Here is a 14,884-nt window from a genome sequence, read left to right as displayed (position 1 = left end):
GCCCACATTCACATGGGTGCAAATTTTAATTTGGCGTGCACAATTGCCATTTCTACTTCGTAAATCGGGGGATTTTAAAGGGGGCGCGCACCAACTCCATTTCCAGTTTAACCAGTTTATCCCCAGTTAAAGAGCTAGGTCTTTCAAAGCCCCTGCCCTGGTTTAATAGCCTTCACCTGCCCCAGTTAGCTCCTGACCATTAAAACCCCAAAGATCTACCTTTTTATCTTTATTTTATAACTTACACGACATCCATAGCAGAAATAAAGTTATGCCGCAGGGGTCCTCGGCACAGGCCGGATCATATAATTATTTATGCGCACATCTCAGCTTCTCGCCCTGAAATGCCCTTGTCCCACCCAGGCCACACCCATGCTCTGCCCCTTTTTGAAAACCTCCGAGATGTGCATACTGCGGCACTTATGTGCATGTCCGGGTAGCTTTTAAAATCTGCTCGGCGTGCGCGAGCCCAATATATTTGTGCATCCCCTAATTAATGCATGCTTCGGGCTTTCAAAATTCACCTTATACTTTTTAAAATGTTTATCATGATTTCTATCATTTCAATTAGTGATGTAAACAAAAACAGAAAACACTCAACAAATAACACAGTACATAATAGAAAATGCAAAGAACCTTGATTAACTTGTATCCCTTATTCATCTTCAAAGAATCACAAAAGTTTGTGTGGAAGGTTATGTCTTAGAGGTGAGGTTGGGGGAGGGGGTGCAGAAAATAGGAAAATAAAGTTCTACCAAGAACTAAAAGAACCTAATTTCTGAGATGAGCACATGCATATGTCTGTGGTTTGTGCATATTCGTGGATCACAAAAAATCCCACACCCATCATGCCTACTGAGTACTGTCAGCTCCTCATTTAGCAAAGAATTCCCATAGTAAGGAATATCAGCAAAACCAATAAGGATGCTGGATGGATGGAGGTATTGGGAGAGGAATACCCAGCAGGAAAAAAGAGATGATAATGTCTCTGTATAAGTCGGGAGACCTTGTTTGGATTACTGTGTACAATCCAGAAACTGCACCTTCAAAAGGATATAAACCGAATGGAGATGGTACAGAGAGCAGCTGCAAACATAAAGGGATGTTCATTCATTGCTACATTTGTTTCATTCATTTCGGCCATAGGCACATATCTCTGAATGAATATACTAGGTGTGCCAAAATAAATGGTGTGTGTGTATGTATGTGCCGACTACATACATGCACACTATTCGTTTTGGTGCGCCTACTATTCATTTATGAGATACATTCCTACTGCTGAAATGAATAAAGCAAATAATTCACATCCGTAATCAATGGTCTTTATTACAAAGCATATGGAGACAGATTTAGAAATCTAAACTTGTATACCAGAGGTGGCCAGTTCCGGTCCTCAAGAGCCACAAATAGGCCATGTTTTCAGAATATCCACAATGAATATGCATTAGATAGATTTCCATACATTACCCCAGCAGGCCGGAGAGAGCAGGAATTAGGTCTGTGCCAGCTAAGAAAAGTAGGCCCCTATGTAAGGTTCTGATGTGATACTTAATAAGAGAAATCGTTTTCTAAATTTCCTAAATAATTTTTATTTATTTAAGAAGGTTTTACGAACTTCTTTGTTGGCAAATTCTTCAATTACAATTGAAATTTGTATTTATACGTTAGAAATAGATATATTTAGCTTTTTTTTTTTAATTTTGCCTAACAAACGTAGGCCCCTTGAACATTGTAGGCCCTAGCCAAATGGCCATGCTGGCACCCCCTCTCTCCTGGAGTGTACCCCAGATTTTAAAAAGGCTACGTGTGTAATCCCTGTTACATGCAAAAATGCTGGGCCTCTCCAAAGGGGTGGGCATGGTCTGGGCAGGGAAGGGCGAGGCGGGCCATGACAGTACTATTAGCCGCTGTCCTGGAGAAGCACGTGCTGGCAGCCTGCCAGCACACGGAGGTTACTTCAACTCCGAAGCTGAAGTAAGTAGTAAAACAAAAAAAACCCAAACCCTAATAGTTATGTAGGGGGCAGGGGTTGGGGAGGAGAGGGGAAAAGGTAGGAATCTTAGATAGAGGTATAGGGAAGTTTCCTCCTAGTCTGCTTCTTCATTGGAGCGGTCTGGGAGGGAACTGGGGAAGCCCTACTCGCGTCGCCGTGCATTGCTTTTAAAATCCACGCACGCACGTGTGCGCAGTGATCGGATTTTATAACATTGGCACGCCGGCGCACACATGTCATAAAATTGGCGCGTCCATGTGTGTGTGCGGGTCTTAAAATCTACCCCATTGGAAGCAATGCCTACAAATCTATCTCATGCATATTCATTACGGATATCCTAAAAACCTAGCCTGTTTGCGACTCTCAAGGACTGGAGTTGGACACCCCTGATGTATCCCTTGGTGGAAAGGGGAGATATGATAGAGACATTTAAATACCTCTGAGGAATAAATGCAGAGTGGGTGGGCCTCTTCAATGGAAAAGAGGCTCTGGAATGAGGAGTCGTGAGATGTGATTGAAAAGGGTTAGACTCAGGCCTAATTTGAGAACAGATTTCTTTAAAGAAACGGTAGTGGATACATGGCAGGGATGTAGGTGGCTGAGACAAGGACCGCATCATGATTCAAGAACACGTGTACTAGTGGTTATAGCTCTGTGACTTGTGAGATTCTTCTAATCATAGAAAGTAACTGGTATCAGACAGAAATGAAGACGCCACAACTGATCAGCTAAATTCTTGAACGGTTTATCATATGCATCGGACTTGTAGCATTACAATTATCCCCAAAACAGGTGTCAGTGCAGAAATAAAAAAATGGAGGGTCAAATGCAAAGACTCAGGGCAAATCTGATATGACTCCTAATATGCACTTTGGATTGCGACTGATTAAATATATAGTCTTTGCTATAAAAATGAATGCATGATTAGCCAACTGCAATCTTACAGCTGCTTTCTCTGAAAATATAGGTGACTGGTGAATTTGCAAAGGGAGAGTAATTTTCAGTAAAGAGCAAAAGCAACAGCAGTAGCTAACAAGGGCATGCACAGAGCCATGCACACATCAGCGCTAACACAATTGCAACACAGTTTTTCTTCCTTGTCTTAGGATGAGCTAGGGATGAGAACACAAATGCAGTTAATAAGAATGCATCCTACCAGTCCATGCAAAGGCAGAAAGTTACATACAGCCCAGCAACAGCATTTTGATTGCCATTTGCAAGAGAGAGGACTTAGTAATTCTCCTACATCCAATGCACAATCCTTTCTCTCTCTCTCTCTCTCTCTCTGCATTAGGCATTTACATCTGGGCACTGACCCTCTTTCTTTTCTCCTCAGCTTTTAATCATGGACGAACTGCTTCCTCAGTCCTTGCACATGTGAGAAAGTTGTTAAACTTTCATATAGCACCCAGGTAGTATGGGGGCCTTCCCCTTCTTTGACCGCCTGCAGGTCTGAAACTAGATGTGGGATTCTCGGAGGGAAACTAGCGGTCTGCAGTCTTAAAGCTCCAGGCTCCTGCTTCCTGCCAGCAGAGAACTTGTGAGCTGCATTCGGGAGACCATTTCTAGTAGCCTGAGTTACAATGGCAAGCACAGAGGATCTCTGAGGGAGGCAGAGGGACTGTAAAGCAGAGCAGGAGATGGTCGGTATGGCCTTTATCTGCCATCATGTTCTATATTTCTGTCAGGAAACTGAATTAGTAACAGATTGCGACAATGTGAAAAGAATGTGTTTCCGTTTCCGTGTTCTTCTTTCCTGTGTGTTTTTTTTATAGTTGCCTTTGAGGACTCTTACAGGTAAGCTGGAGGTTGCATTTCCTGTTTGAGGAAGTGCTATTCCACCCGTGTGCGGGGGCTAGGACCGAATATGGTGAAACGGTGGTGTCGATTTTGGTTTGATGCGCTTGGTCTTTCCCACATTTTCAGGTCGATACAGTAAGGCCGCGTTAGAAAGAGTGCGGCAGTGCCAGGCGCACCCTCGTTCCCCGCACGCACAGTTCTCTTCACCTACCGCTCGATACTCTCTTCAAATTGCATGCAAATGCATGCCGCATCTGCGAAGCGTTAGGCGAAGGTTAGGCCCGCGCAACCCATTTTACTGTATAGAGCGCCTATACAGTATCCTGGGTGCGCGGGCCTAACGCTTCACGGCCGCGCTGGTATCTGTCATTTCAAATGACATTTGAAATGACAGGTACCAGGAAGTGGACAGTTATGTTCTCCGATGCTCGGCAAACTTTCCCCCAGTGCCCGCTCACCTGCCCTGGCCGCGTCCGGTCTCCGGTGCAGCCCCAGTCCTGTCTCCTCCTCCCGAAGCAAAAAAAAAACCAAACCGAAAAAGTAGCAAGAGAGCGAGGGGAGAGACGGGCAATCCTAGGCTCGGGCCTGCTAGTCCCGTCTCCTCTCCTCCCGAAGCAGGGCGCGAAAAGCAGCCTTGCTCCGGGAGGAGGGGGGGGCAGTTTATAGCGATGAAGCGACTTACTTTTGCAGCCCCCCCCTCCGGACATCGGTGACGACTGCGGCTCCAGCCTCCAGCTGTCAGACAGACGCATCGCACGTGGGAAAGCGGCTCCTATGCGTGCAATTGGCTGCTCAAGACGTGACGTCACGACGTTTGGCATCACGGCATGTGACGTCACGACGTTTGGCGTCACGGCATGTGACGTCACGTCTTGAGCAGCCAATTGCACACATAGGAGCCGCTTTTCCACGTGCGATGCGTCTGTCTGACAGCTGGAGGCTGGAGGCAGGAGCCGCGGTCGTCGCCGATGTCCGGAGGGGGGGCTGCAAAAGTAAGTCGTTTCGTCGCTTTAAACTGCCCCCCCCTCCTCCCGGAGCAAGGCTGCTTTTCGCGCCCTGCTTCGGGAGGAGAGGAGAAGGGACTAGCAGGCCCGAGCCTAGGATTGCCCGTCTCTCCCCTCGCTCTCTTGCTACTTTTTTTTCGGGGGTTTTTTTTTTTTTTTGCTTCGGGAAGAGGGGACAGGACTGGGGCTGCACCGGAGACCGGAGGCGGCCAGGGCAGGTGAGCGGGGGCTGGGGGAAAGTTTGCCGTCTACCCTTACCCCTGCCTCTAACGCTGGGGTAAGGGTAGGCGGTAAGTTAGCAGGGTAAACACGCGGCAAAACGGCAGGGTAAAAAAGCGATAGTCGGGGCGCGCGTTACTGTATGGGAGGGAATAGCTAATTCGCTCGTTTACATTTAATATACATGCCGCGGGCGGTAGGGGTCACCCGGGGATTTTAAGAGGTGGTAGGGATGAGTTAAAGGGGATAGTGTATCGCGGGAAGGGCTAACGCGGCCGGAAAGTGAGTAGAAGGCGAGTTAGGAGCAGGGTAACCGCGGTTGCACTTTACTGTATCAATCTGTTTGTTTGCTGAGCCGTTTCTTGCATTAAACGATGTATACTGCATTGCTGTAATTTCAGATGAATGATCCATGGTCTGGGGAACACAGTCGTGATGATAATTTGTGTAAATTACTTCTTACTACGTGGAAGTGTTTCTCTTGGCCCTCTAGCTTGGCAAGTTGGCAGTTTATTCCTAATGAGCAACTTCAGAGAGGTTGTGCATAGGCTAGGATAGAGATCTCAATTTTCCATTTGCGGTGAGCGTAGGTTAATTCGGTTGTTTATTTAAAAGTTATTTATTTATTTAGATTCCGCTCATGTAGCTTGCAGTCATTCTGAGGGGATCACATTAAAAACATAAACATTTTAAAATATGGAATTACAGTACACTATACCACATAAATATTTAAAGCGATAAAATCAGCCGAAATGAACCAACACCAGAGAAACTATCCAAAGAAAGTGTCGTCAGTCGAACATTCACTAAAATGCTTTCCTAAATAAATCTGTTTTTAACTTCTTAAAGCACATTAAGTTGCTGGGAAATGTATTTCCTAATGTTGGGAGAAGGCCCATTTTCTCCTTATTTCTGGTCTAATCATCTTGAATGAAGGAACAACCAGGACTGACGCACGTTTGTCAGCCCACGACCAGGCACGCGGCTATTTTATGACATACGTGCGTACATGCGCATTTGTTATAAAATAGCCTGACCACGTGCACATGTGTGCTTAATTTTAAGTGGACGCGTACCTGTGCATGCAAATGCCGCGTCCATTGCGTGAATGGGGGGGGGGGGGTTTAAAAGGAACACGGCCGACACCATGGCCAGTTTTCCCAGTTTGTTCCCAGTTCACCCAGACAAGGGATAGGACTTCCAGACCTTCCTAGCTTAATAGCCTCCCTTCACTTCTGTTAGCCCTGATCTTTAAAACCCCGCTGATCTGCCTAGAGATTTTCTGTTTCATAACTTAGGCTTCATCCATAGCAGAAGTAAAGTTATGCGGCAGGGGACCCCCAGCGGGTGCCAGTGCACGTAAGTATGTACGTGCAAATTTCATTTTAAAATCCTGGAATGCCCATTCCCTGCCCACTCGCCATGCCTATGCCCCGCCCTCTCTTTTACAAACTTTTAATTTGTGCGCGCAGCAGCATTTACCCGCATATCCGGTCGGCTTTGAAAATCTCTTGGTGTACTTTTCCGACATATTCGTGCATATCCTCTAATTTCTGCATGCGTCGGGCTTTTAAAATTCACATTTAAGATGGCAACTTTAAAATGAGTGTGAAGGTGCCCATACACGTACATATGGGAAGAGAGTACCCACACGATGGAATTTTAAATCGTGCACGCAAATGCGCGCGTATGAATTACATTACCCCTAACTCGCATATATGTATGTCCCTAATTTTAAGCCATTACTCGAGCAAAGGCATTTCGTGTATCTTCCTCAGGACTTTGTTAGCTCTAACGTGCACAGGTAAGCAGATTTTTAAACATAGTCACATGAAGGGCATTCCAAGTTTTACCAATTAGTCCACCAGTCCATCTCAAGGTATTCCAGACCCCTCTGGTTCTTCAGCCAGCACTCCCCCCAGTTGACCCAGACCCCTCACCCAATTGTGTTAGACCGAAATAGAGACTTATGCAGACTCAAGAGCAGAAATAAACATAGGCAGTTAACAGCCTGCTGCGAACTGCAGCTACCGGTTTTAAAATAGGGATTAATGCGCATAACTGTTGGTTCCACCCCAGAGCACTCATGATTCTCCCCAACTGGGTCCCTTATTTTGCTCAAGCATGATCATATAAGCATATATGCTTTTAAAATACATGTAGCTCATGCATGGTCCATATTGTTGCCTATACGGGCCTTTTAGCATGAGTAACGCTTTTAAAATTCATCCCTAAGGCTTCTTGGAATAGAAGGACTCTCAGATTTTTTCTGAAAATCTTAATGCTGCCTTTTTTATGAATGTTGATGGATAACTGATTCTACCATGTTGAGTCCATGACAGAGAAGAGTTTTTTTTTCTCTGCAGTCTGCAAGTTTTATTACCTGAAAGTTTGGTAATAACTAAGAGTGTCAAAAGTGCAGTATTGATGAGCTCCCATTATCCACGTCACAAATCAGGGAATCATTCATCAAAATCAACAAGGATTCAGACCTATGACCCTTTCCGAATCCACACTGATAATCAATGTGTTATTCTCATCCAAAAATTCTGGCAGTGGTTTTAAAAACCGTTTTTCCAAAACTTTTGCTACAGAGGGTATTTGTCAATAGTTTTAAGTCAACTACCTCAAGTGCAGGGTTCTTTACACTGGACGAATGCTAACCTTTTTGAACCTTGGTGATATTTTGCCTTCTACTAATGAGGAATTCACAATCCTAACTATCGTATCAATAAAAATATCCTTTTCAATACCGGATGATCCAAGAAGGACAAATAGAGGACAAATAGAGATGTTATTGTCTTGCTAGAAGACATTAATGGCTCTATAAAAAGATTGCTAACATGACTTAGTCTTAGGACAGATGTTACTTTTATCAATGATTTGGCATAAAAAAAATCTGCTAAATCATTGCAATCTACAGAATTTACAGGTTCATTAGATGAATGTTTCTCAAGCCATTGTTTAACAATCTGAAACAACTTTGGACAGTGAGTCCTTGATTTCTGTAATTTTTGAGAAAAATAAGATTTCTTTGTTTGGGTAAGTAACTTCCTATATTGCATTAATTACACTTGTATACTCTTTATTCTTCTCAAGATCAAAAATGTACACCACTGGTCTTCCACACCTTGCAACATCCAGATCTCATAGGGACGTTAACTTTCAAACCGGCGCATGGCCACACAATTATGCGCATATGTCAGCCTGCACCCAGGAGTGCAGCCATTTTATAACACAAGCATGCCTATCCATGCATTTTATAAAATAATCTGGCCACGTGCACATGTGCGACAAATTTTAAGTGGGTGCTTACAAATCCCACTTCTACCGTGTAAATTGGGGGATTTTGATAGGGCTGCATGCCAACACCATTCCCAGTTTTACTAGTTTGTCCCCAGTTGACCCAGTTCAGAGACAGGTCCTCCAAGCCCCCCTAGTTTTATAGCATTCAATCCCACCCCCAGTTAGCCCCGACCCTTAAAACCCCACAGATCTGCCTAGTTTTCTTTATTTTTTAATTTGTACATCATCCATAGCAGAGGTAAAGTTACGCAGCAGGTACACCGGTGTGTGCCGGGGGCGCATAAGTATTTACGCACACATCTCTGGCCCTTGCCCTGAAACGCCCATGCACCACCCAGACCACGCCCATAACCCCGCCTCTTTTTGAAATCTTTGGAGGCGTGCGCGCTGCAGGAGATAACGTTCGTATCTCGGGCGCATTAGCCCGACTTATTTGCGCATCCCCTAATTCATGCACAAGCCGGGCTTTTTACATTCTACCTCTTACAGCCTATCTCCCGTAGCCATACTAGAGGCAGCTGGTCCAGGTCACGGTAGGCTGCTACTGTGATCCAGACTGCAGAACTTTCATATTGCAGGTACTGGGAGGATGGGAGGGTTAGGGAGGGGGTGTGGGGCTACCAATTATGAAATATGTGGCTTGACCCAGGAGTGGGTAGATGGGAGGCTGGCTCCAGCCCTTTGATTTTTATCTTTGTGGGGTTGGGGGGGGGGGGATGGGGGAGCTTGCAGTCTTGGCCCAGCAAGGCTGAGCATTGGGGGCTTGGGTGGGGTGCAGGGGAGGGCAGTTATAGGCCACTAGGCCCGCAATCTGATTTTTTGTTTGGAACCCTGCAGCTCAGAATTTAACTGGCTATAAAGTAATATCCAATTAAGTTTAAAGTTATCTGGATTCAGTTAACTGAATAACTTTAATTGGGAATATTCATGGTACATTTATACCACTAAATATCCCAGAGATAACTTATCTAACTAACTTTAGCCAGATAGGTTGTTAAGGTTATCTGTTTTCCTGGTTTTTTAAAGTTGGCCTCAGTATGTCCAGTTGTCTATCAACAATTAGATGAAATATGGTTGAACCCCTGTTAAAAAGTCTTTTTATACTGCTTCGTAGTTTGTGAGATTCAACTGTAAGGTATTTTAGTACAAGTATTTTATTCAAATGAGGTCTTCACGTTATCCCTGAGCAAAATCTATTGTATCGCCTCATTCCAGCAACAAAATAAGGGGGGTCATTTACTACCCAGCAGTATTTTCCTCCATTAAAGGTTCCACAGATCAAAATACCACGCTGCAAATGTCTCAAATTAATGTGATGGTGTACCTATTCTCTAAGGACTGCCATCTTTTTAAAGAGCCATGAGACCTAAAACATCCCTCCCCCCAAGAATGTAAGACCCGCTAGGGTCCCCTGCTGACCCCGCCTCTTTTTGAAAGAGGTAAAGAGGTATTCCTAGTGTGAGTGCCGGTCTGCATCATTTTGATTTAAGTGACCACCTGATCCGGAACCTAGGGGTGCTCCAAACTCTTCTAGACCACCAGGGTCCCAATAGATGACCAGGTATTCTTGGTGGGATGGGTCAGGAGATGCCATCCACTCATGGGCAAAATTGGTAACAGTGAGGGCTGTTTCTCTGAAAGGGGGTGATCGCTGGAGGGAGATGAGGCATCACCACATGACTTATAAAGTCTACTTTTATACTATATTCATTTCTAGGCCTCCTATAGAGGCAGCAGGGATCTTTCACACTTGGCGGGGGGCTATTTCAGTCCTTGTGGCCTTTTAAGTACCAGGCCAGAAGCATCAGGATGTGCCTTAGTATCCCCATACTCACGGTAAAAATTAGCTACAACTCCTGAGTTGTAACTAAATTTCAAGAAAATAATACAGACTATTTTTTGAGGCAAGCTGCATTATTTTATTTGCATTGAATTAGCTATTAATGAGATGTTTTGTATGCATTTACAGACCTTATTCATGTAAAGCAGCTCATTTAACATGCCTACATTATTTAGCCAAAAACCTTATGTGATATTTAAAATACCATGCAATATTACTGCAACAAGCATTTATCACACGATAAACTCTTATCGTGACTTAGTAAATATACCCCTAAATTTGACATCATATGCAATGATTCCCCATTATGACACAATATCTACATTTTACATTTCTGGTATTGCAACACACTAGGATTAGCAGCCCTAAAAGTAAAACTTATCATACAGCTCCCTTGCAGGCTTGTTAGAAGAAGCAATTAAAGAGGCATGCCCTTTGGCACATCCCGCCAGATGAGTCCTGCATGCAACTTTATAGGGTGGACATGATACCACCTATGGAGGGAGCATGGCCAGACTGGTATCCGCCACAGCAAGATAGAAGAGTCAGCTGAAGGTTTACACAAAGCCTTTACTGGTGGGTAAAGTGCTTAATGCAGCTTTTCTAGGCTGTAAAGTTCTCCGTACAAGCTGAACTCCTGCAAACCTGCTCCTTTATAGAGTTAAGAGCATCATCTTTGATGATTTTTTGAATGGTGATATTATTAGGTCATAAGTAGATACAAGGGATATCTGGTCTATCTGCTGTTTCTCCTTATTCTGAAACAGATTTTTTCTAGGAACTTGTATGGCACATTCCATTTCTTTTTTTCTTCACAAGAGTAACTGTGTTAGTCTGGTATAGCAAAAATGACAGGAGTCGGGTGGCACCTTATAGACCTTATGCTTCAATAAATTGGTTATTCTGCAAGGTAACATCCATCCTGTTACGAGCGCGCGCAGGCGCGGTTGTCTCCAGCGGGTGGTGAGCCCTTGGGCCACGGCAGGACTCAAGGAGGAGCCCAAAGCCACACCGTGGGAGGTGAGCTGAGCAGGCATGGGAAGCCAGGCGGGTACAAAAGCAGGGAGTCCGACCCTCAGCCGGACCTGCACGCCCATGGTAGCCAACACTGGGAAGTTGACTGATGAACGGTCCTCCGACTGTTCCCGGCCCTTTCGGACCTGCCGCTGGGAACGGCAATGGGCAGCAGGTGGGACAGAGACGAGGGCAGACAGAGTCCTTTCCACTGAAGACATCGTAGACAAGGCAGGTGCAGACATCGTAGACAAAGGCTAGTGCAGACATCGAAGAGGAGGGCTGGAAGGAGACACGGGCACTGTCCCTGAGGGCGCCCTACTCAGCCCACCCACGGGACTGAGTCACGGACCACCCCGTCCCATACGCGCCCTACACAGCCCAGGAAGGCTGGTCGCGGACCACGTTGAGAACAGGAGAGCGCAGGGAAGATCCAGGCGAGCAGGAACTCCGATGCTGGGATACTGACATCCGAAGCCCCTTCGGCTGGCAGGCAGGGAAGCTCCAGAGCACAGGGAAGAATCCCACCTGTTGGCCACTCCAGGGCCCAACAGGCCAGAAGGCTCAGGAGCCAGACAGGACGTAGGGCAGAACAAGCGGAACTGGATCAGGATATCAGGAACACATCAAGGCAGACGTCAGTAACATCAGGAAGCAAACATCCGGACAGAGACAGGACAAGGAACCATCAATACAAGGCAGACCACGGAAGACCTGGATCGAGGAAGATGTACAGGCAACTGTAGCACTCAATCTGCAGGCCAGTTGCAAGTGACAAGAAAGTCCTTAAATACTGGAGGTTGTAGGCAACTCCCTGGGAGGAGTTTATCTGGACCGCCCCTCGCTGGTCCTATAGGTAAGGTGGAGAGCTGCGGGCCAGCCCCTAGGGAAACGGGCGTGGCTGGAAACCAGGAAGTCCAAACAGCCAAGCAAGCCACAGGAACAGCTAGGCCTCTCAGGCCCTGGAGCAAGTCCCGGATGGAACACAGGCGAGGCCCTGGCTTCGGAGCGGCCTCCGGTGGAAGGTGAGAGACCACCTGTAGCGCAGCAACAGGGGGGATCGTAACACATCTGACTCCTGTCATTTCTTTTATCTGTGTTAGCCCTGTTGGATGAAGGCAATGCAGAGAGAGGTGAGGTATTTTTTTTCTAGTCTTTATTTAAGCAGATTTAATGTGATATTAGGTGATTTAATTTACTGATTTCTTAGCATGGCTGACATTGTTTATATTGTTTATATATATATATATATATATATATATACACATATACAGTAAATATACAGAGTGGCCCATGGAAAAGTAGCCTGTCTCCAATACCAGTGCCATGCAGGCAGGCTACTTTTCCATGGGCCGCCCTGTAGAAGAATAGGAACACCTTAGGGACTGGCACTGATCACTGCGTAGGTTATCATGTAAAAGAGAGTGTAGAGTATTCACATGTGCGCTGGAAGTTCACCACTGATAACCTACGCAGTGAACAGTTGATTTCACACAGGCTTATAATGAAACAGATTTCTTAAGCCACATTTGTGCTGCATGTATTTTCAAACATCAGTTTCTCCTACAATTTGGAGCAGATCCCTGCCCCCACAGGATTTATAAAGACTTTGTATCACCAACATCTCTGCATAAAGACATTTTTGGACTTTTACCCTTTGTGACATCTGGTGCTAGCCAGTCCTTTTCTATATTGTATTATTTTATATAATTGTGAAAAATTAATACATAGATTTTTTTTTTGTGCCAATCCCTAAGGTGTTCCTATTCTATATTTACTGTATGTACATACATCAAGAATATATTCACTGCCTTATTTTTTGTGTAAAAAGAATAAGGTAGTGAATATATATGTATATATATATATATTTCTTTCTTTATTTATTTAAATAAGTCAATAGGTTTTTTTTTGTAGATTGGAATACATCCAAATTGTTATGAAAATAAAATATTATGAATCTGAATCTAAATTGCATCATCTTCACTACAAATAATATATAATTCTACGCATCTATTGCTTGAATCTTTACATGTACCATCTGTGAAGATTAGCCTAGCCAAATTTATGTATTTATTTATTTATCAGCTTTTAATATACCGGTGTTCGTGCGGGCACATCACTCTGGTTTACAATAAAACTTGAGAAAGGAGGAAAATTACAAAATACAGGGAGCAGGTGAGAAAAAGGGGGCGGGAGTGGGGGGATAGAAAGAGGAGGAAGGGATAGCAGCTAAGAAAGTAGAGTAGAGTAACCGTAATTGAGGTGGAGGTATTTACTGGAGGAGGTATTTACAGCAGGGGGCTGCAGAGGTGAGATAATTTGAGAAACTAAAAAAAACTTAATTACATTGTACATTCTATACCTTATACCTTATTTACAGCAGAAAGAGCTACAATTTGTGTCAAATTAATTTATGTCAAATTGCTCAAAAAGCACAATCTTGATCACCCGAATCATGTGAAGACCAATTGTTGTGTGAGCAACCTCTGGAAAAGGGGGATTTGACAAACTACCAGAGGCAGACATGTACAGGTGAGCATACTTATTCCAGAACTGAGGGACGTCATACATCGGGGTCTAGGGTAAGACATATCCAACAAGAGTTAATGAATGGAGGAGTCATTTAAATGAGGCTGATAATGCATGCCATTTCACAGAGTATGAGTCTTTTCTATAGAGCCTGTGCAAGCCTGGCATATGTGATAATGCCAATGCATTCACCGTCTTCCAAATACTTCTTTAAGGTGGGATCAGCATCTCTGCATAGATATTTTTTTTTCAAACAACTGAACTTGGAAAAACTGAGTTCTCTGTATGAAATATTGTGATTTATAGTTTTGCATGCTGGCTCTTCCTGTGGATTTCTCAGGAAACAACAACAACTATTCAAACCTCTACTGGATGCAGTGTTCAATAAATCTGATTCAGAAATTGTGCAGTTGTAGATTAGCAATAATAATAGTCATGGTGGTGGTAGTTTGGGAAACTTTGGCAGAGCAGCGGCCGGGTTGTATCGTGCCAAGCATATGGTAAATGTAGCTGTGAAGTAAAACCCAAGCACTCCAAGTAAAAAGGAGGCATAATTACCACATATAGAGCTTTTCAGAACTGCCTCCTTTAATCATATTATTCCCCATTTTAAGGTGAAAAGCACAGCTTTCAAGTCTCTTGATGGGATTTACTCTTTGATGCCATAGTCCCTTGCCAAAGAGGTGCAACTGAGCTCTCTTGCATACCCTAAAACATTGTTTTTTTCCATGAACAAAAATATCCCTGCTGTGAGCAGAGTGGCCGGAAACACATTTAGATTAGTGCACGCATTCAAAGTTTTGTCTCTGAGCCATTGCTTAATGTGCAGTGGTCGCCATGGTTTCTGTTCTCATTTGTCACTGCTCTATGAGAAAGATGATTGACTCCTCCAGGAGATTATAAATAACGAATCCTTCCACATGTATCTCTCTCATAGGAAGGGTATGCAATCAAATGGTCCACACTGAAACCAGCTTTGTTTATTGCAAAGGTGATCCCGTGGGGAGGTTAACCACCTGGCCACCTAGACAGAGTCAAACAAATAATATGTGAGCGGAAATAAGGAAAATCTGAGCCAGGCCCAGTGTAAGGTGCTTAATAAAAGGAGAAAGTCAGAAGGGTACTACTGGGTGGCAAAAACAGAAAAAAAAAAGATGCTGTTTATAGAACAGTTCTAGT

The sequence above is a fragment of the Rhinatrema bivittatum genome, chromosome 1, assembly GCF_901001135.1.
Source record: "Rhinatrema bivittatum chromosome 1, aRhiBiv1.1, whole genome shotgun sequence".
NCBI classification, from domain to species: Eukaryota; Metazoa; Chordata; class Amphibia; order Gymnophiona; family Rhinatrematidae; genus Rhinatrema; species Rhinatrema bivittatum.
Note: the sequence above shows the minus strand (reverse complement) of the source record.